Genomic DNA, 21,953 nt, shown 5'->3' with positions numbered 1-21,953 from the left:
ACGTGCATACTCCCCTCCCGCTGTCCGTTGCTGGCCCTCACTACGGTCTTACATTGGTTGCAGCGGTGTTGTGGGTTCCTCACCCATTGTGACCGATAAAGCCTATAGAAGGACAATAGGCACATCATCAGTTACTTCCCATAAACCCGCCTCAGGGTTTCTACATTAGGGGCCCTTGTGACAGGTTTACGGGATGTCACCTGTCAGATGCTGTGGCGACAGTCGGCCATGGTGAATATATAATTTTTGGCATGGGGAGCCCAAAACCCATCTGTTAACGTTCCCCTGGACGTAGCAGATGGGCTTACACAAATTTCATCCTGCATTGAGCAAGTGTTTGGACCTGATGACCCTGGAGCTCTCTTCCAACGCTACCATTCTATGATTTTATTCACTTTTGAACACTAATGTATATAGGCTGAAAATTGTGTGCATATTCATCTTTTATAGCAGTTGGAGCTTCATTTTGCTGCCACAACAGTCTAATCCCCTACATGTACAGAGTTAAATGATAACATTTTCGGCTGGCTGCAATCACCACTTGGGTAATCTTAGAACCTTACTATATAGTTTTACTATGGCATTCAATGCATGTACAGTATAATCCTAAAATCCCCTTAGTGGAGGAAAAGACTGGCACAGATTCTACAGGAGAAATGCCATGCACTCTAAATGCAAAAGGGTGGAGTCTGTAATAAATCCCCAATAGGTATGGAGTTTACCGCTGCAGAGACCCGACCCATAGGACCACAGGCTTAGGATGCTTTCACAGAGGCGTTCGAATTGTGGTGATGAATATGGAATAATTCTGCCCGTCTGAAAACACCCTTAGGCCGTTTTCACATGGCCAAGAAAATAAAGTGAGCTTTGTGCGTTGCGAGGCGCACAAATCTCACATGTATATAAACCCCATTCTTTTGAATGTGGTCATATACGATGCGGGAAATAAATCACCGCAAGCTCTAACTGTGGGCGTACCCTTGTATTGCCCATTGTTTTCAATGGGGCAGATGGAGCATCGCACCAAGTGCTAGGTGCACACAAGTGTGATGCGAGCTCTCCTCATTGAAAACTTACACATTTACTCCCCGTATGAGTCGGTTTGTCAGGGCATTTTCAATTTTTATGTACAATTTTTAAAAAAAAGAAATGGCCTGGTTTAGCAGAAATTTAAACGTTAAAGTTGGAGGTTGAGGGTCAATTCATCGCAAAAAATAGTGTTTCTCTAATAAAGATACGATGGTATTGTTGCCACTGCTCATTATCCAATATTCCAAATAGACCAACTAAAATCTCATTAGGGACTGGAATCTGTAAAGGGATAAGATCAATCACCTGACTCCAAAATATATTTAAAGAGGAGCAGCCCCAGATGTGCCAAACATCAGTAGGGGTGTGATAACATCAAGGGCATAATGGAAATAGAACTTTACCCATTCTATGGAGCCATTCAGGGGTCAAATATGCTTGGTGTATAATATATAACTGAATGATTTTGTCTTTAGGGGCTAGTGAAATTAAGGTGTGTGATTCCAAGATCTCAGACCATATACCATCAAAAATTTCAGGAATTTGGCTCTGCCACCTAGCGTGCAAGGAAAGAGACCAAGGACATGTTAACATTGAGGAGATGCGTGTGTATAGGAGTGAATTTCTTACCGAAAATTCCGTTTTTCCGAGTCATCCTGACGGCATACCTGGAGGTTGCACCTTGACCTTGTAGGGACAGGAAGCAAGAGACTTCAAAAGGCTCCTCTCGCCTCCCATTCACCAGTGTCTTCTAAACTACTTACATGGACATGTCGTGGTTAACCAGGGAAGATATTTATTTGCTCCGAAACAAAAATAACATGGTTAGTTCTATTTGAACATAAGCAAGAAGAGGGTAGCTTACCCGGACTTAAACAAAGGATAATATACACAAATTTTCCGCATAAAAGGAATGTCCGTCATAGGAGCCTCTGGGCTACAAATTCGTGCCCGCATAAACGTAAATATAAACGTGTGAATTTTGGGAAGGAAATACGTGCCGTCAGGATGACTCGGAAAAAAGGAATTTTCGGTAAGAAATTCACTCCTTTTCCCCGGCGTCATCCTGACGGCATACCTGGAGTATACCAGATTATCTCTTTAGGGAGGGACCACTGCTTGCAAGACCTTTCTCCCGAACGAGAGATCGGAGGAGAGGTCCGTATTCAGCCTGTAATGTTTAGCGAACGTGTGCAGGTTGGACCATGTGGCTGCCTTGCAAATTTGGTCTGGCGTCGCCATAGCCCTCTCTAACCAGGAGCAGGATACTGCCCTGGTTGAATGGGCCTTGAGTCCTTCCGGGATAGGTCTGTTGCAGGAAGAGTAGGCCTGCTGGATGGTGGATTTTATCCAGCGGCTAATGGACCTCCTAGAAGCCGCTCTTCCTCTGCCCGGCCCTAAAATTGAACAAAAAGACAGTCAGCCTTCCTAAAGGATGATGTCTGCTCTAAGTAGCATAGAATGGCCCTTCTTACATCCAGGCTATGGTAATCTCTTTCCCTATCATTTTTGGGATTTTGACAGAAAGATGGGAGAATAATTTCTTGCTGTCTGTGGAATTTTGAGGCTACCTTCGTAAGAAAAAAGGGGTCTGTTTTTAGTATGACCTTATCATCCTGGACTAGTAGATGAGGTGTTTTACAAGATAGGGCCTAGAGCTCGCTTACGCGCCTCGCTGTTGTGATAGCTACCAGAAACACGGTTTTAAAGGTGAGGAACCTAATTGGTATCTGGTCGATAGGCTCGAAGAGGTCTTTGCAGAGATTTTGGAGAACTAGGTTTAGGTCCCATGGGGGGACCATACTACGGCTAACTGGCCTCATTCTTTCTGCCGCTTTCATGAACCTGTGGATCAGTCTATGATCCGCTAAGGGTTGGTCTAGAATGGCCGAGAGCGCTGATACCTGTACTTTCAGGGTCCCTGGTCTCAGGTTTTTATCTAGACCCTCCTGGAGGAAGTCCAAAATCTCCGCCACCGAAGTGTCAAGATTGGAGACTTCCAGCCCCCTCCAGGAGGAGAATTTTTTCCAGATTTTGTTATAAATAGCTGAGGTCACAGGTTTGCGAGACTGGCATAGAGTCGCGATAACTCTGGAGGACAGACCTTGTCTTAGTAGCGTCTGTTCCTCAATATCCACACTGCGAGGTTCAGTCTCTCTAAGTTGGGGCACAAAACTGAGCCCTGCGCTAGGAGATCCTTCCTGGGTGGAAGGCGGATTGGCTCCGTGATGGCGAGTCTTAGGAGTACTGGAAACCATGCCCTTTTTTCCCAATATGGGGCGATTAGGATCAGCGTGATATGGCTTTGCTGGACCTTCTGAAGAACTCTCAGGATCAGGGGTATGGGGGTGAGGCGTACGCCAGACTGAAGTCCCAACTCTGGGAAAAAGCGTCTAACCCCTCGGCCCTTTCCCTCGGATCTAGGGAAAAGTAGGCGGGGCATTTTGAATTTTTGCTGCTCGCAAACAGGTCCACCTGTGGACTGCCCCAGGTTTCTGTAATAAGACAAAATTCCTCTTGATTCAGAGACCATTCCCCGGGGTCTAGGCGTCTTCGACTGAGAAAGTCAGCTGTTAGGTTCTGGGACCTTTTGAGATGGACCGCTGTCAGGGACTGTACCGTGGTCTCGGCCCATCAGAAGATCCGGGCTGTTAATTTCAGCAGATGAAAATTTCTGGTGCCTCCCTGGTGGCGAATAAGTGAAACGGCGGTCACATTATCAGAGAAGATCTAAACATGTCTCTTCTTTAGGATATCCTGAGCTCTGTGAAGCGCCTCCCAGATGTTCTCTGAAATTTGAGGTCTGGGCACGCAACGTCGGACCCCATTCGCCCTGGAGCAGGCACTGCCCCACTTGCGCTCTCCAGCCAGAGTGGCTTGAATCGGTGACTACAGAGATGAAGGGCTCTGCCACCCATGGGGACTCTGCTTCTAGATTGTCAGTTGACCGCCACCAGCGGAGGGACCCTGTGACAGATGATGACATGGGCATTCTGCTGTCCAGAGAGGTTGTTGCCCCGTCCCAGTTGCCCAGGATGGCTCTCTGTAGCGTTCTTGAGTGCGCCTGGGCCCAAGGAATAATGCCGATATAGGAGGTCATGAGGCCCAGGAGCCTCATTGCGTGCCTAATTGTTATTTGCTTCTTCTGGCCGCATTTCCGTGCTGCCAGTCTAAGGCTTTCCTGCCTGGGTGGAGGCAAAGACAAGGTCTGCGACACCGAGTCTATCTGTACCCCCAGGAAGGTTTTCCGCATCTCGGGGAAAAGACTAGACTTAGGGAAGTTAACTATCCACCCCAGTCTCTGAAACAGGAAGATGACTCGGCTGGTATCCTCTTTGAGGGTCTTCAGTGAGGAAGCAATTACCAGGAAATCGTCCAGGTATGGGATGATGTTTATGCCTGCTCCATGGAGATGCGCCACCATCTCTGCCACTATTTTAGAAAATATTCTGGGTGCCGTAGAAATGCCGAAAGGTAGGCACTGGAATTGAAAATGGCGTACACGGCTTCCTATCCTGACGGCAAACCGCAGGTACTTGTGATGTTCTGGCAGGATTTGGACGTGGTAGTATGCGTACTTTAGATCGACGGTACTCATAAAGTCCCCTCTTTCGATCAGAGTTACTGCTGACCTGACGGTTTGCATTTTAAACCTTTTGTAGGTAATAAATTTGTTCAGGCCCTTCAGATTAAGGATCATCCAGAAACTGCCGTTTGGTTTTTTGATCAAAAATAAGGGTGAGTAGAATCCCAGGCCCTGCTCTACTGTGGGGACCCGAACTACCGCCCCCATTTGTAGCAGCTTAGAAATTTCGTTTTATAAAGATAGCCTGCAGGGCTGGGGATTGCGTGGGGGTGATTCTGAAGAAATTAGGGGGCCGGCTGAAGAATTCTATTCTGTACCCCTGGGCTATGAGCTGCAGGACCCACGGGTTATCTGTAATCTCCTGCCATTCCCGGGAAAAATTCAGTAGTCTGCCCCCCCACCTGGTACTCCTCTATGGGGGTAGGGGTTGTTTTTGTCTTACCCCTGCTTCCTTTGGGGTAGGACCAGCGCCCCATCTTTCCTTTGCCCCGATATGGCTTGAAGGATGGCTGACATTTGTGGGGAAATCCCGTTCTCGCCTGGTCCGGAAAACTGTGGGTCTTGTCGGTAGCCTTTTTAAGGATCTCCTCCAAGTCCGCGGCAAAGATGTGCTGACCATGAAAAGGAATGTTACACAGTCTTCCTTTGGATGTCGTATCTGCCTTCCACGTTTTCAGTCAGACCGCCCACCTGGCCATGTTAGACAATGCGGCGCTTCTGTCCGCCAGCCTCATAGATTCGGCAGATGCGTCTGCCAGGAAGCCTGTTGCTGATCTTAGTAGAGGCATGCATTCCAGTAACGCGTCTCTAGGGGGCTTCTGTTTGATCTGGTTGTCGAGTTCACCTAACCAGAGGAACATTGACCTTGCCACAGAAGTTGCTGCGATATTGGACTCCAGCGTATAGGCCGTTGTTTGCCATGCCCGTTTCATCAAGGCGTCTACCCTGTTGTCCATCGGGTCTTTAAGATGAGAGGAGTCCTCGAATGGTAGGGCTGCCTTTTTGGCCATTCTGGCCACCTGCGCGTCCACCTTGGGAACATCCTCGTAGATGCTCACGTCTTCCTCCGCAAAATGGAGTCTCTCTTTATACTCGCGGGATAAATAGAGGTGTTTGTCCGCGCAAGCCCATTCATCCGTGATCACTTTTTTCAGGGTATCATTAACCGGAAAGACGATGCGGTTCCTTGGTCTGAGCCCGCCGAACATGTCGTCCTGTACGGACCTTGGCTCGACCACATCCTCGACCTTCATAGTATCCCTGACTGCTTTGATCAGGTCATCGAGGTCCCCTGATGAGAAATAGTATTTTTTATTCTCACCCTTGGCGTCAGGGGGACGGTCAAAGAGTTCACCATCTGACAGGTCGCCCAGGGATTGTTCAGACTATGTGGCTAGACCTTTTAGAGGCCCTTCTTTCCCGCTGAGCTGAGGGGGGACTGGAAATCGATGTCCGGACCTCCTCTCTAACCAGGGATCTAATATCTTCCCTAAATGCGGCCTGTTCATCCGTAAGGATCTTGGAGGTACAATCAGGGCATAGCAGCTTTTTATACGCCTCGTCCAGTTTTTTAAGACACAGGGCGCATTTCCTGTGTCTTTTCTTAAGGTCCTGTTTAGACCAGGTGGATTCCCTGTCCTGCAAAGATATATGCATGCACATAAGGGGAAAAAAAAAACCCCACACAATGCTAAATCCCTGAGCATAACATTCCTGCAACAAGTCACACTTACAGTTTGCAGGGCTTCTATCTCTGATTCCTTTGTAGTCATGATGCCAGATAGAGTAGACAGAACCAGATAGACAGATTAATCCTTCTCTGAAGGTGTGCTGTCAGTGGAAGCTTGCCGGGGGGTCTCCATTTTTAAATCCCGACACTTCCGGGCTCTGCCGACGGCGTCTGACGTCACCGCGTCACTGGCTCCGCCCCCCCGACGTCGCGCGCGGTCACGCCGGCATGCCTGGAGGAGAGAGGCATCTGAGCCTATGGCCCGCCGCTCTCCCCGGCTGAAAAACGCTGCATAGAGCTCTGGAAGAGGAAGGAGGGGACTCAAGGACCTATGGTCCGCCGCTCCGACTGCTGCGGTGGTGAACCACGGGCGGTCAGACCTGTGGCCCGCCATACTCCCGGACCGCGCTGACACCCAAAGGGAGATGGGAAAGGAAGCAGCCCTGTGGACCGTCAACCCTACTGTCAGCCTGCTTGGAAGAGAGGTGAGGGGGGAAGCAGCCCTGTGGACCGTCCCCCCAGCTGTCATCCTGCGGCTCCCCGGAGGGAGCTCCTCTTGCATGTCCCTGTAGGGACAGGAAGCACTGGAGAATGGGAGGCGGGAGGAGCCTTTTGAAGTCTCTTGCTTCCTGTCCCTAAAAGGTCAAGGTGCAACCTCCAGGTATGCCGTCAGGATGACCCCGGGGAATATATATATATATATACTGTATATATATATACTGTATATATATATATATATATATATATATATATATATATATACTGTATATATATATATATATATATATATATATATATATATATATATATATATATATATATATATATGACTGAAACCAAACCACGAGGACCTTGAGACAACACGACTCCTATTCAGGCCGCATGCACACAGGCGGGTCAGATTCCGACCCTGCGCCCAGCCGCCATCCGCGCGTACTAGTATTTTATTTTTTTCTGAACTGCAGATGGTCCGAACAGCTAGCTAGATTTTAAATTTTTTTTAAAACTCCTGCTTTTCCCGCAGAAACCACGGCCCATCCCCAATGTCAATTGAGGATGGGCCACGGGTCAGACGGCTTTCACTGACTGCAATGGAAGCCATCTGTGCAGAATCCGCAGAAAAAAATGGAGCATGCTGCGATTTTTAATCCACAAGTTAAGTTCCGCTAGTGTGGATGAAGAATCACTTTTGCACTGTATGCTATAGGCGGGATTTGACACAGAATCCAGAGGTGTCCGCTCATTACGGATTCCGCAATACAAATCCGCCCGTGTGAATTCAAGCTAAGGGGTACCTGGAGAGAAGTCAGTGTACAGGGGAAAACTGTACAGAGGGCGCATCGTAGTTGAAAAAACTTAAGGATCAAATAGTTGCTTTAAACATCATGAAAAGAGCACATACCCTAATAGAGCTTTACCAAGATTGTGTTAGTAACACCATGTGATATCCAGAGAAACAAGATGGGGATGGCATTGATTATATCATAAGGGCTTATCTGCTATAAAAGCAGTGAAGGACATTATTTCTTTAGCAGCCATTCAACCACTGTGGGTCAGTCTAAGCACAGAGGCTAAAGGGCATGGTGCCATCACAGAGACTTCTAAGATGGGCCACAGTGTATGCCAACCTAGGTAAGTGAGAGGATAGAATCCTGAGTTAGGAAGTGGGCTAAGGAAAAGCCAGTAATCTAATAAAACAAAGTGGAGCTGCCATTATATAAAGAAATCAGGTAGAGCTAGGACCCTAAGAGCTGGATGTTGTAGAGTTGATCATTTAAGCATATGGCAGGATGACCCTCAGACAAAGGGAGTTATAACCAAGTTGACCTGACTTAAAAAGGTTTGAGGGTCAGTATTTGAAACATGTTCCAGAACATACATGAATTATGATAATTTAATAAGATTAAATACAACCAGTGACATTAAAAATGAACTTATCACATCCCCACAGCACCATAAACTGAGTTATGGTACTGTTGGGGATGTAACAGAGCTGGGGCGGATGTAACAGAGCTGGAGGATGTATTTTTTTTATACTCACCTGCTTCTGTCATTCAGCAGTGCCCCCCTCTGAAAATCACGTGGTGCTGGAAAATCGGGCTTTTCAGAGACCCCATGCACATGCTTCTCCCACAGACTTGTATAGGAGAACATGCACAAGGACTCTGCAAGGAGTTAGATTTTCCAGCGCCATGCAACCTTCGGAGTGTGACAGCGCTGGATCGTGGGAGCAGCAGAGTATTAAAAAATACTTTCTCCGGCTCCCTATCACCTCACCTAATAGTACCATAACCTAAGTTTAGGGTGCCATGGGGACGGGAAAGTTTCCCTGTAAAAGGGAGACCTCTCCAGACAGAAAAAGGAAGCTTGGAAATATTCTTTAAAGGGGTTGTCCCACGAAAGCAAGTGGGGTTCAGCACTTCTGTATGGCCATATTAATGCACTTTGTAATGTACATCGTGCATTAATTATGAGCCATACAGAAGTTATTCACTTACCTGTTCCGTTGCTAGCGTCCTCGTCTCCATGGTGCCATCTAATTTCAGCGTCTAATCGCCCGATTAGACGCGCTTGCGCAGTCCGGTCTTCTCCCTTCTGAATGGGGCCGCTCGTGCTGGAGAGCTGCTCCTCGTAGCTCCGCCCCGTCACGTGTGCCAATTCCAGCCAATCAGGAGGCTGGAATCGGCAATGGAACGCACAGAGCCCACGGTGCACCATGGGAGAAGACCTGCGGTCCACCGTGGGTGAAGATCCCGGCGGCCATCTTCGCAAGGTAAGTAAGAAGTCACCGGAGCGCGGGGATTCGGGTAAGTACTATCCGGTTTTTTTTTAAACCCCTGCATCGGGTTTGTCTCGCGCCGAACGGGGGGGGCTATTGAAAAAAAAAAAAACCCGTTTCGGCGCGGGACAACCCCTTTAAGTGAGGTGATATTGCATTCATAAGCCAGGTGTGGGTCTTTAGTAATACCCAGATCTTTAAATTCGGTCACTACCTACAATCCATACAATACTAAAGGGCCAAGGTAAAAGGCACAGAAGCTGACCTGTGTTTGAGCAGACCTGTTTTACTGTGAAGTGAAAACCAATAATCGCAATGCCATTAGAAAAGGAGGAGAAACATTAGCGTTATCGCCAACTGGGCAGATACAAAAATCATTAAACCACAAACATTTAAAAGGAGCACGTAACATGGCTTAATTAATAATGGGCAGCCCACAACTGGGATCAGGTCTCTTGGGCACATAAATAACTTTAGCAATGTGTGGTTGCTTAATATCAGAGAAATCAATATGGTACGGTCTACCGTACAACCTGGGGAATCAATGACAGGTTAATACAAAACAAAGGGTTTTTTAAACTACAAGTCATCCCAACGAACAGTGCATAAACACTACAGGAGAACAGTTCGAGCGGAATCCGTTTAGTGTAGAGTCAGGTGCTCTCTTTGCTCAAGCCAATCATTTGCATGCTTTGGAGAGATTAAAGAAGAGCTTTGTCAGCCACCACCCTGGGATGCACAGGCTAAACCATGGGATATTGTATATTTTGATCTCAAAGAAATCTCTTAATATCCACAAATGATGGTCTTTGATGTAATTCCAGAGAAGTGTATTAAAAAGAAACAAAAAAAAAAATTGAAGACTGAGAATTTTCAAATCGCATCTCCTTGGCACCACAGGCACTTTATAAGATCTTATCTCTATCCGTGCAGTTTAGTAGGTGCGCCAGCAATGGACGCGGAGGTCTTGGAGGTAGAGGATGCGCAGGGCCTCTGTGTGTTCTCTCCACAGGAAAAGCATCCAGAAAGCTTTCATCAGGCAAGGCCTTCTTGAGCCAGGATTCTACAAAAGCGTCTGGACTGCTGTGGCCTCAGTGCGGTCTTCGAGTTGATATGCAGTTCTCAGTCTGAGACACTCGGTCCCTCAACATCTGCATGTCTTGTCTCAGCAGCCCCACATTTACCTTCACCTTGTCGATTTCGCTTTACATGCTGCAACGGCGGCCAAATCCTGCTTGAATACTTGTTTAAGTGTGGGTTCTGGCTCAGTTGTTGGACTGACATTTGTGTGGAGGCGATATAGGAGAACTTCTAGAATCCTGGGTGTCTTCAGCAAATTTCCTGAGCCACTTTGTGGTTGAATTAGAGCTGCGTTTCTCATCGTAATAGTGGAACTAAACGCTTCTTCTAGTGCACTTAATGCGAAATAGGAGGGAAATGAGAGCGTATGTGGGTCTCTGGAATGAGGAGTACAGGGATATCTTTCCCAAACTGCAGATATGCAGACTAATATCTAATAGCATTCCCTAGGGAGCTGAGGGGGAGGTCACTAGTTACGCCTGCTGCTATTCCAGTCTAGTTCACAGCCTTTTGGTAAAGCTGAGACATAGTGATGACTTAACGGGGGTGGGGGGGGGGGCACTCAGGCTGAGCTGTGAAAAGAGAGGAAAGCTCTGTATATCAAAAGATGTGAAGCATGCAGTGCCAGGGCGGGTGCAAACGAGCAAGGAGAATACGTGGTACCAATCTCCCATAGGCAGCCATGTTACTGCTCGCACGATTTGCACAAAATACGCACACACACCAAGATAATACATGGCGATGGGCGGCACGCAGCAAGTACGCGATGTCATTGTGCGCTGTGAGATATGGCCGTGTGAGCCCAACCGGACTCTCCTAATGCCGCCAGGCACAGCCAGCTCCTTCTCACAGTCCCTCGGTATGAAAGCTGCAGTCTCTGTTGTTGTACTCCCACTGGGCAGATGGAACATGTGGGCTGAATTATATGCAGCCCGTTTGAGTCCGGCAGCTACTGGGGCAGGTGACACTGTAGTGATGGCACAACCAACATTCACAAGGATCCTGGGGGAACAGAGCACAGGCCAAGATGTCTGACACCTCCTGCACGCCAAGCACTGGGAATCCACTGCAGGGCAGAACCTGAAGGCACTCAAATCATGTCACAAGATGAGCACCACCCATCCAGTCCCCCCCCCCCCCCCCCACCAGACACACACACACACACACACACACAGACACACGCACCCCTTTAAAATGCTGCATACAAATCATTGCTGCACAAACAGAGCCTTTCTGTGGTGGCATTTCCCCCCCCCCCCCCCATCTATTGTGGTTTTTTGGGTCTATGGCATTTTTAATTTTTTTTGTACAGTGGAGAATGACATCTTTTGCCGTTTTCCCATAGTTTTTTCTAGAGCAGTGGTGGCGAACCTGCGGCACGCAGAGCCCTCCCTGCTGGCACGCGCCGCCATCGGCCGCTCACCACCTTAGTGAATGCCTGCAGGGGCCGCGGCTCCCCTGCTGATATTCACTCAGCGCTGCTATCTGTGCTGATCCCGGCGCACACTGTGAGTCAGTGTGCAGCTAGGATCCTTCTCCCCCCCTCTTCCGACGTCTCCTACTTTGGTTCCGCAAGAGCAGGGGGAGAAGGCATCCAACAGCAGCACACTGCCTTCAGTATGCACCTGGGATCAGGCAGGAGAGGAGCGGCGCTCCCGCGAGGAGGAGGGGTAAGTATGTGGGGCAGGGGGCGGGCATTCTGAGAGCTGGGAGAATCGCTGGGGGAGAGGCATTCTGACTGCTGGGAAAATCGCTGGGGGGAGGGAGGAGGGGGGCATTCTGACAGCTGGGAGAATCGCTGGGGGGGAGGCATTCTGACTGCTGGGAAAATCGCTGGGGGGGAGAGGGGGCATTCTGACTGCTGGGAAAATCGCTGGGGGGGGGGCATTCTGACTGCTGGGAAAATCGCTGGGGGGGGGGGGAGGGGGGGGCATTCTGACTGCTGGGAAAATCGCTGGGGGAGAGGCATTCTGACTGCTGGGAAAATCGCTGGGGGGGGGAGGAGGGGGGCATTCTGACAGCTGGGAGAATCGCTGGGGGGGAGGCATTCTGACTGCTGGGAAAATCGCTGGGGGGGAGAGGGGGCATTCTGACTGCTGGGAAAATCGCTGGGGGGGGGGGGCATTCTGACTGCTGGGAAAATCGCTGGGGGGGGAGGGGGGGCATTCTGACTGCTGGGAAAATCGCTGGGGGAGGCCATTCTGACTGCTGGGAAAATCGCTGGGGGGGGAGGGGGGCATTCTGACTGCTGGGAAAATCGCTGGGGGGGGGGGGGGCATTCTGACTGCTGGGAAAATCGCTAGCGGGGGCAGGGGGGGCATTCTGACTGCTGGGAAAATCGCTGGGGGGGAGGGGGGCATTCTGACTGCTGGGAAAATCGCTGGGGGGGGGCATTCTGACTGCTGGGAAAATCGCTGGGGGGGGAGGGGAGGCATTAGGACTGCTGGGAGAATTGCTAGCGGGGGAGGGGAGGTATTAGGACTGCTGGGAGAATCGCTGGGGGGGGAGGCATTAGGACTGCTAGGAGAATCGCTGGGGGGGGAGGCATTAGGGCTGCTGAGGGAACCGCTGGGGGGGGGGGGCGCATTATGAGTGCTGGGGGAACCGCCTAAGGGGAGGGGGGCATTATTGCTGGCAGACAGCTGGGGGTGGCATGGTGACTGCTGGTGGACCACTGGTGGGGGTAATATGACTGCTGTGGGAATCGCTGGGGGGGAAGCGGGCATTATTACTGCTGGGGGACCGCTGGGGTATGTCACTATTACTACTGGGGGGGTCACTATTATCGCTAGGAGGGCCACTATTACCACTGGGGTATGTTTACATGCGGCAGAAACTGGCAGGGCTGTTTCAAAATAGACAGGGTGCAGATTTTGACAACTTTTTGGATGCGGAAATGCTGCAGAATTTTCCACATCCAAAAAGCAGTCAGAATCTGCACCCTGTCTATTTTGAAGCAGCCCTGTCCTTTTTAGAACGACGGGGGTAAAATCATGTGATAAGCCCCGCCCCCCGATGTGCTGGCACTTTGCGATACATAAGTTGGTTTTAGGTTGCAGTTTGGGCACTCGGTCTCTAAAAGGTTCGCCATCACTGTTCTAGAGGGTCTTTGGCACAGGCAGATTTCAATGAATTCCGCACCCAAATCCGTACGGCTCCGTTTAGATTTTGATTCAGAATGAAAACAGCTTAAATCAGCCTTCAATTCTGCATTAAAATCCACGGCGGATTGTAGTGCAGAATTCCGCAGAGTCACAGTGGAAATATTCCGCCGATGTAAAAAGACACTTTTAGGAGGAACAAAAAAAGTCTTCATAGAAAGCAAGTGGAAGGTAGTGGGCTGGGAGGGGAGAGGATTCCATGCAGTTAGTTTTTTTGTCTGAAGGAAGTTTTAACTGAGTTTAAGCAATTTAAGACAAACCCTCCACCCACCCACAAAACAGAATCCAATTGCTATGAGCAACAAGGACAATTTTTATATTTCGATAAGGTTTACAGTAAATGAGGCTTCTTCAGTCAAGGTAAAAGTCATAAATTAGTAGATCGATAAATTAATCCATTCTTCTGTGTTTAGAAAACAATATACAAACACATTCAGAAAGTCTTTACACCCCTTTATTTTTACATCTTATGTTGTGGATTTGTGCAAATTTAAAAAAAAAAAAAAAGTTTCCCCCCCCCCATCATTCTGCATTCAATGCCCCCAGATGAAAAATCTTTATAAACATATGCTAGAAAAGGGAGGGAAAAAATGATCACATGGAAAGAGTGGGACATATCTAAAGAGGACAAGCTAAAGCTAATAATTTATTGAGGCTTGCAAGAGAGGCCAAAGTCAATAAAAGTCAAAGATGCTGTAGGATATTTTAAAGATAAAAATGGTGAATTGGTTAAAAATGTTGATAAGGCCGAACTTTTAAATTCCCATTTTGTATCGGTTTTCTCTCAGAAAGTAAATGTAACGTCAACTAATCTTCCCTGTGCTATTGAGGGAACAAAAGAATGCAGACTAAATAAAAAATAAATCTTATTTGTTTAACGTCAATGTTTTCCGCAGCGCTTCCAGGCAATTTTTTTATTCATTACCCCCTACTAAGCTAGGAACTCATTTTACCAATCTTGAAAGGATCAAAGGCTAAAGTCAACCTTGAGCCGGCTTCCTGAACCAATCTTTACATCTATAAGCAAAGATATGGGGAGGGAGTATTTAGCTAACTTAAATGAATTAAAGACTCCAGGTCATCCAGATGAATTACATTCTCGGGTACTAAAGGAAGCAGCAGAGGTAATTGCTGAACTACTCACCCTAATCTTTAAAAATTCCTGGAGAACGCCATATTTAATAGAGGTACTTCGGAGACTCGAATTTGGAGGATCATTTATTAAGTGGATCTCTATTTTGTACAGATCTCCGGTAGCCATGATCGTGGTGAATAGCCTGACTTCCACCTCCTGTTTGCTATTGCCATAGAGCCTTTAGCTCTAATAATTTGGCAGCGTGTATCATACAATGGCATAGGGATCAGATCTAGAGACCACTGGGTCTCTCTGATAAGTGGGTTTAGGAGATTTTCAGGCTTACGCATTAACTAGCAGAAGTCTGCTTTTATGCCCCTGAGACCCGAGGGTTGGCAGATAGGAGACGTGTTCTACAATGTACAGGTCACTTCCCAATTTAAATATCTCAGGATTTATCTCTGTAGGGATCATGCTCTGAGCTTTGATCTGAATAGGGTCCCCCTATTAACATCTCTGCAGCATAAACTTAACACATGGAGTAACCTGCCATTATCGATGGCCGGTAAAACAAATCTTATTAAAAGGATTGTCCCTCCCAAGTACTTATACTGTCTAGAGCATGCAGAGACAGTACAGAAATTTTCAATAAGACCAACTCATTAGTAGTGTCCTTTGTATTGGGGAATCTAGAGCCAAGCTTCGTATGGAGACTCTACAACACCCATGGCGGGAATGGCGCTACCAGATTTGAAGCTGTATTATTTGGCCAGACAAATTAGGTATATTGGCCACTGGTTGTTGAACTCTCCTCTCCCAAACGCCGACCACTTAATGTTTTTTTTGTCCGAAATCTCCTTCTGGATCGTCCTGGAGAAACCAGGGCTACTGGCCAAGCAGATGCTACCTATTCACAAACTGCCGGTTAGACTGTGGCAGACATGTACATCACTGACTAAATATATACGTACCCCTTTGAAAACCCCTCTGTGGAATAATAGAATGCTCCCATATCTTGTGAACCTGCCACATAAGCAGTTCTGGGTGAACCAAGGAATTACCACATTGGCGGGGTACTAGCCTCCTATGAGCAACTCCAGCAGGTCTACCAGGTCCCTAGTACTGGTTTCTGTAGATACTTGCAACTCCGGCATGCCCTTATGATAATTCCCAGAACCAAGACAACCTCTTTCCCTGTACCCCATGATAGGCATAATGTGCACCCAAAAACCCAGGAGCCTGACATCAAGAATAAATTATGAAATTTACCTAGGAATACTCCGGGTCATCCAAAACACAATTCTAAATTACCCAAGGCAAAAGAAAAAAAACAAAAACAAAAAAAGATAATATCCCCTAAATTATAATCCAAATACTTAAAAAAAAATTTATTCAAAAACACAAAATCGAATGGCCAACTCCCAAAAGCCTTCTGTAGAGATTAATAAATCAGCACCACCAAAACTATTAAAATGTAATCTATAGCCACGCGGTATGTTTTGCCTTGCAGCGTCCTCAGGGGGAACAACCACCAGGGCTATAGTGACTCAGAGGGATTAACGCTATTCTCATTTGCACAACATAAACTAGAAGCAATGGGATGAAACTGAAAGGGAAGAGGAAAAAAAAAGTGTAGAACAGGTTGCTATACAATTTGCACAAGGCCACAATATAAATAGTCAAAGGGTCTGAAGATTTACCAAATGCACTGTAAAAAATTGTCATTACTGCAGTTTTAGGAGGACCTGCTGACACTCCTGACATGCCCGTTTTAGTTAATTCATTGCATTACATAGTAACATAGTTCGTAAGGCCGAATGAAGACAATGTCCATCTAGTCCAGCCTGTATATCTTCCTGTGTTGTTGACCCAGAAGAAGACAAAAACCCCAAGAGCAGAAGCCAATTAGCCCTTCTGGGGAAAAAATTCCTTCCCGACTCCCTAATGGCAATCAGACTGTTCCCTGGATCAACCCCTAATAGTTCCTACCTGCTGTATACCCGGATTAACAATTAAAGGAGATGTCTCGAGGAAGCAGTGATTTTTTTTTTTGCCCAGTCCCCCTAATTAAACATACATTACTAATTACCCCTGTAAATGACTTTCCTAGCTGGTTTGTACTTACCGTTCCAGCGTTTCAGCAACTTATAAAAGTTTCCCCAAGATGGCCGCCGGCTCTTTCCCCGTCGCTCGCTGCAGCCCGACGTGCGCGCTCCCGAGACGCTGCCAGCTGTGTCTCCATGGCAACCGGACGCCCTGCAGCCGCCGACCAGACGCCCCGCAGCCGCCGACCAGTCACCCACCGCCAGGCAGCAGGTAACCGGCGCTAGCCCCCGGCTCCCCAGCGCTACGCTCCCGGCTCCCCAGCGCTAGACCCTCAGCCCAGGTGAAGGCCCCGGAGCCCAGTGCTAGGTTCCGGAGCCCAGCGCTAGGTTCCGGAGCCCAGGTGAAGGCCCCGGAGCCCAGCGCTGGGCTCCGGGGCCTTCACCTGTCAGTGAACATCACCCCCGACCCATCACTTACCCCCCTGGCCCAGCGCTAGTTCCCCCGGCCTAGCGACAGCCCCCCCATCGCAGCGACAGCCCCCCCCCGGCCTAGCGACAGCCCCCCCATCGCAGCGACAGCCCCCCCCGGCCTAGCGACAGCCCCCCCATCGCAGCGACAGCCCCCCCCCGGCCTAGCGACAGCCCCCCCATCGCAGCGACAGCCCCCCCATCGCAGCGACAGCCCCCCCCGGCCTAGCGACAGCCCCCCCATCGCAGCGGCAGCCCCCCCCCCCCGTCCTAGCGACAGCCCCCCCATCGCAGTGGTAGCCCCCCCCGGCCCATCACTTACCTGGACGGCAGGACAGCTGGGCGGCTTCTCCGGACAGCTGGGCGGCTCTGCACCTTCCTCTAACAGAGGAAGGTACAGAATGGCCGCTCCAGCGCGCTCCCGAGCAGTGACAGCTGATCTGCGCATGCGCAGAAGAGCTGTGGCGGGGAGCACACTGAAGCGGCTCGTGCTGAATGGAGAAGACCGGACTGCGCAAGCGCGTCTAAAAAAGCAAGCTGCCAGCGAATTTAGACGGAACCATGGAGACGAGGACGCTAGCAACGGAGCAGGTAAGTGAATAACTTCTGTATGGCTCATATTTAATGCACGATGTATATTACAAAGTGCATTAATATGGCCATACGGAAGTGTATACCCCCACTTGGTTTCGCGAGACCACCCCTTTAACCTAAGATTTATAACCTAGAATATCCTTCCTCTCCAGAAAGACATCAAGTCCCCTTTTAAAGTCCTCTATGGATTTTGCCATCACCACTTCCTCAGGCAGAGTTCCACAGTCTAACTGCTCTTACAGTAAAGAACCCTTTTCTATGTTGGTGATGAAACCTGCTTTCCTCTAAACGTAGCGGATGCCCTCTTGTTAACGTCGTAGTCCTGGGTATAAACAGATCCTGGGAGAGATCTTTGTATTGTCTCCTCGTGTATTTATACATAGTTATTTGGTCGCCCCTTAGCCATCTTTTTTCTAGAGTAAATAATCCCAATTTGGATAGCCTCTCTGGGTATTCCAGTCCTGTCATTTCATGTATTAGTTTAGTTGCCCTTCTTTGAACCCCCTCCAATACTGTAACATCTTTCCTGAGCACCGGTGACCAGAACTGTACGCAGTATTCCATGTGAGGCCTGACAAGTGCCTTATATAATGGAAGGATAATGTTCTCATCCTTCGCCCCTATACCTCTTTTAATGCACCCAAAGACTTTATTTGCCTTTGCAGCAGCTGACTGGCATTGGTTACTCCAGTTTAGTCTACAATCCACTAGTACCCCCAGGTCTTTTTCCATATCGCTTTCCCCTAGCAGTACCCCATTTAGTGTATATTGGTGACATCCGTTTCTCCTGCCCATGTGCATAACCTTACATTTATCAACATTGAACTTCCTTTGCCATTTCTCTCCCCAAGCCCCCAGTTTATCCAGGTCTGTTTGTAGCCGCACACTGTCCTCCGTTGCATTAATTATATTGTATAATTTTGTATCATCTGCAAATATTGATATTTTGGTGTGCAGCCCCTCTATCAGGTCGTTGATAAATATATTGAACAGAATGGGGCCCAATACTGAACCCTGTGGCACCCCACTAGCGACTGTTGCCCAATCAGAGTACGAACCATTTATTACCACCCTCTGCTTTCTATCATTGAGCCAATTCTTTACCCAATTACAGACGTTTTCAGCCAATTCGAGCTGCCTCATTTTGAATATTAGCCTATTATGTGGCACGGTGTCAAAGGCTTTAGAGAAGTCCAGATATACGGGATCAATAGACTCTCCCAGGTCCAGCCTAAGGCCTCCCTCACACAGGGCGTTTTGTACAGCGTTTAGCGCTGCCTTTTCAGCCCAGCGCTAAACGCTGTACAACACTCCCATTCATTTCAATGGGGCTGCTCACACAGGGCTGAAAACACAGCGCCTTCCAACGCTGCGCTTTGACAGCGATGCATGTTCTATTTTGGGCCGTTTTCAGCCCTGCGTCGCCCATTAAAATGAATGGGCAGCGGTTTTAGCACTGCTAAAAACGTGGCAACACTTGGTGCCGCGTTTTTGGCAGCGTTAACCGCTCGCCGATTTTCGGGGTGAGGGCTTGTAATAGAAGCCCTACCCCGAAAATCAGTCCCTGCTAGGCTAGGTAGAAAAAAAGAAGGTAATACTCACCTAGCCGCTGCAGTCCGGGTCGCGGCCGCTGCTCTCTGCCGCTGATCCGGGCTTCCTCTGCACTCAGAAGTCTATTGACGGAGGCCAGATTTGAGAACCCCGGCTCCGGCAATAGAGTGCTGTGATTGGTTGTCGGCGCCCAATCACAGCCCTTCATTGACTGTCTCAGCCAATCAGCGCCGGCAAGCTCTGATTGGCTGAGACAGTCAATGAAGGGCTGTGATTGGGCATCGAGCAAGCGCTGACAACCAATCACAGCACTCTATTGCCGGCAATAGACTTCTGAGTGCAGAGGGAGCCCGGATCAGCGGCAGAGAGCAGCGGCCGCGACCTGGACTGCAGCGGCTAGTGAGTATTTAGTTTTTTTTTCTTTTCAGCATTCTTGGCTGCGTTTTCAGCCGAGCTGAAAACGCAGCCAAAACGCTGGCATAAAGTATGCCAGCGCTGCTGAAACGGGGCGGAATCTGCAGTAAACGCAGCGTTGCAAAACGCTGCGTTTCTGCAAACGCCCTGTGTGAGGGAGGCCTAAAGCTTACTTCATCGTGAAACTGATCAGATTTGTCTGACATGAGCGACCCTTCATGAATCCATGCTGGTGAGGAGTTTTTCCCTTGTTCTCCTTGAGGTACTCATCAATGGCGTATCTCAGAATCCCCTCAAAAATTTTTCCCGTTACTGAAGTGAGCCTTACTGGCCTGTAGTTACCAGGCTCACTTTTGGTCCCCTTTTTGTGAATTGGAACCACGTTGGCAATGCGCCAATCCAATGGTACAACACCGGTCTTTATAGTGTCTAGAAATATTAGATATAGCGGCCTAGCTATCTCATCACTTAGTTCCCTTAGTATCCTTGGGTGCATTCCATCTGGGCCTGGCAATTTATCGATTTTAATCATCTTTAAATCGGTTCCTCACTTTTTCTTGCGTTAGGTATGACATTTTGTGAGGGGTTCGTTTTATTCCCCTGCAGCTCGTGTGGCATTACCTTTTCTTTTGTGAATATGCTTGAAAAGAAACTATTTAATAGATTTGCCTTCCCTCCATTGTAGTAGACATGATGATTAGTTAGCGTAAAATGTCTATCGATTTGTAATAAACTAGAAGGATTACGCAGCTGTAGTGACTAACTCTGTAGAGGCTAATGGCTGCATAATCTCATTATGGTAATTGCTGGACAATGTCATGGTGAAAGATGTGTGTTTCATAATGTTAGCCTAATACAAAGTTCCACAAGCAGCCTCTAAGAGTTAGTCACAATATTATGTATACGTGCATTCATTATGTGTTACCCCAGCCCTACCTTCCCCCACACCGAAACTCCCCCCCCCATACTGAAACTTCTTAGAGACTGCCACATACACTGAAATTCCTTCAGTCTGACCGCATGCTGAGGGGACCAAGTCCACACTACACTGGACTTGAGAGAAGGTGGGCAGGGGGAAGGGGGGGGGGGGGGGGGGGGAGAAATTCTATATGACCCAGCGAATAAGAATATATATATGTTACTGATGCAATCTGTTGCACGCCCATAAAGGGCAGGTATTATGTGTTTCAATAAAAAACCCGAGGCCTCTTGTAACTAGAGAGAGCTGGTTGAGATTCAAGGCTGATGACTTGTGTCCGATTGGTTTCTTTCATTATGTGTGCACACTAAACAATTAGTAAGCTACAGAATACCCTGAAACCTGCTGGAGGAAAATATGATCCAGATCACCATCATCTTCAATGATTTCCCCTGCATTATTTGTTAAAGGGCCAGGGCTCTCCCTGTAAATCCTTTTGCTGTTAATATAGTTGAAAAATAGTTTTGGGTTGTTTTTGCTCTCTTTAGCGATCAGTCTTTGCCTCCTCCTTGGCTATTTTGATCCTATCTTTGCATATTTTCTTTTCCCCTGTACGATTTTAGCGCTTCTTCGCTGCCTTCTTGCTTTAGTAGTTTGAACGCTTTCTTTTTTTCGTTTATTGCCCCTCGTCTTGTCGAGCCACATTGGTTTCCTTTTAGTTGAGATTTTTATTTTTAAAAAGGGAAGGAACTGCTCACATGAGGCGATTAGGATCCTTTTAAACTTCTCCCATTTGTCCTCTGTACTGATATTTTTGAGGATGTTGTCCCATTTAATGTTACCGATAGTAGTTCTAATCTGATCAAATTTTGCTTTACCAAAGTTTTGTTTATTGGTTGCTCCCCGATAAGGCTTTTGTTTGAATGACAGCTGGAAGTTGATTATATTATGATCACTGTTCCCCAAGTGCCCCTCAACCTGTACTCCCTTTAGTCGGTCCGGTTTGTTAGTTAGTACTAAGTCCAGAATGGCCCTCCCTCTCGTTGGTTCCTGCACTAGTTGGTTCAGGTAATTATCTTTAATTACTCTCAAGAACTTATCACTATAAAAAATTATGATTCTGAATCATTTTTGCTTAGAAATCTATGCTGTTCGTCCGACAAATGGCCATTACATTCTTCTTCGGCTATAATCACATGATTGCAAGACACAGGCAAGTTTTAGGAGCTGAGCCATGCAAATATGAACTCCACTCTTTTGAATGGAGTCCTACAAAATGATGCTGCGAATTAAAAAAAAACAAAAAAAAACTGCTGCATCACCTAATATTTTCAATGGGACAGTCAAAAAACAATGCATGCCATGCGATGTGCAAGTGAGTGCTATGTGTGGTTTTCCATTGAAATCAATGGGGAACGCTTGCTGATCCTGATGCAGGAAACAAGCAATTGAGGAAAAATTAAAATACACAGAGACCATTAAACTTTGTCTTAAAACCCATAGAAACAGAATTCACTTTATTC

This window comes from Eleutherodactylus coqui, chromosome 1 (assembly GCF_035609145.1).
Source record: "Eleutherodactylus coqui strain aEleCoq1 chromosome 1, aEleCoq1.hap1, whole genome shotgun sequence".
Classification (NCBI taxonomy): Eukaryota; Metazoa; Chordata; class Amphibia; order Anura; family Eleutherodactylidae; genus Eleutherodactylus; species Eleutherodactylus coqui.
Note: the sequence above shows the minus strand (reverse complement) of the source record.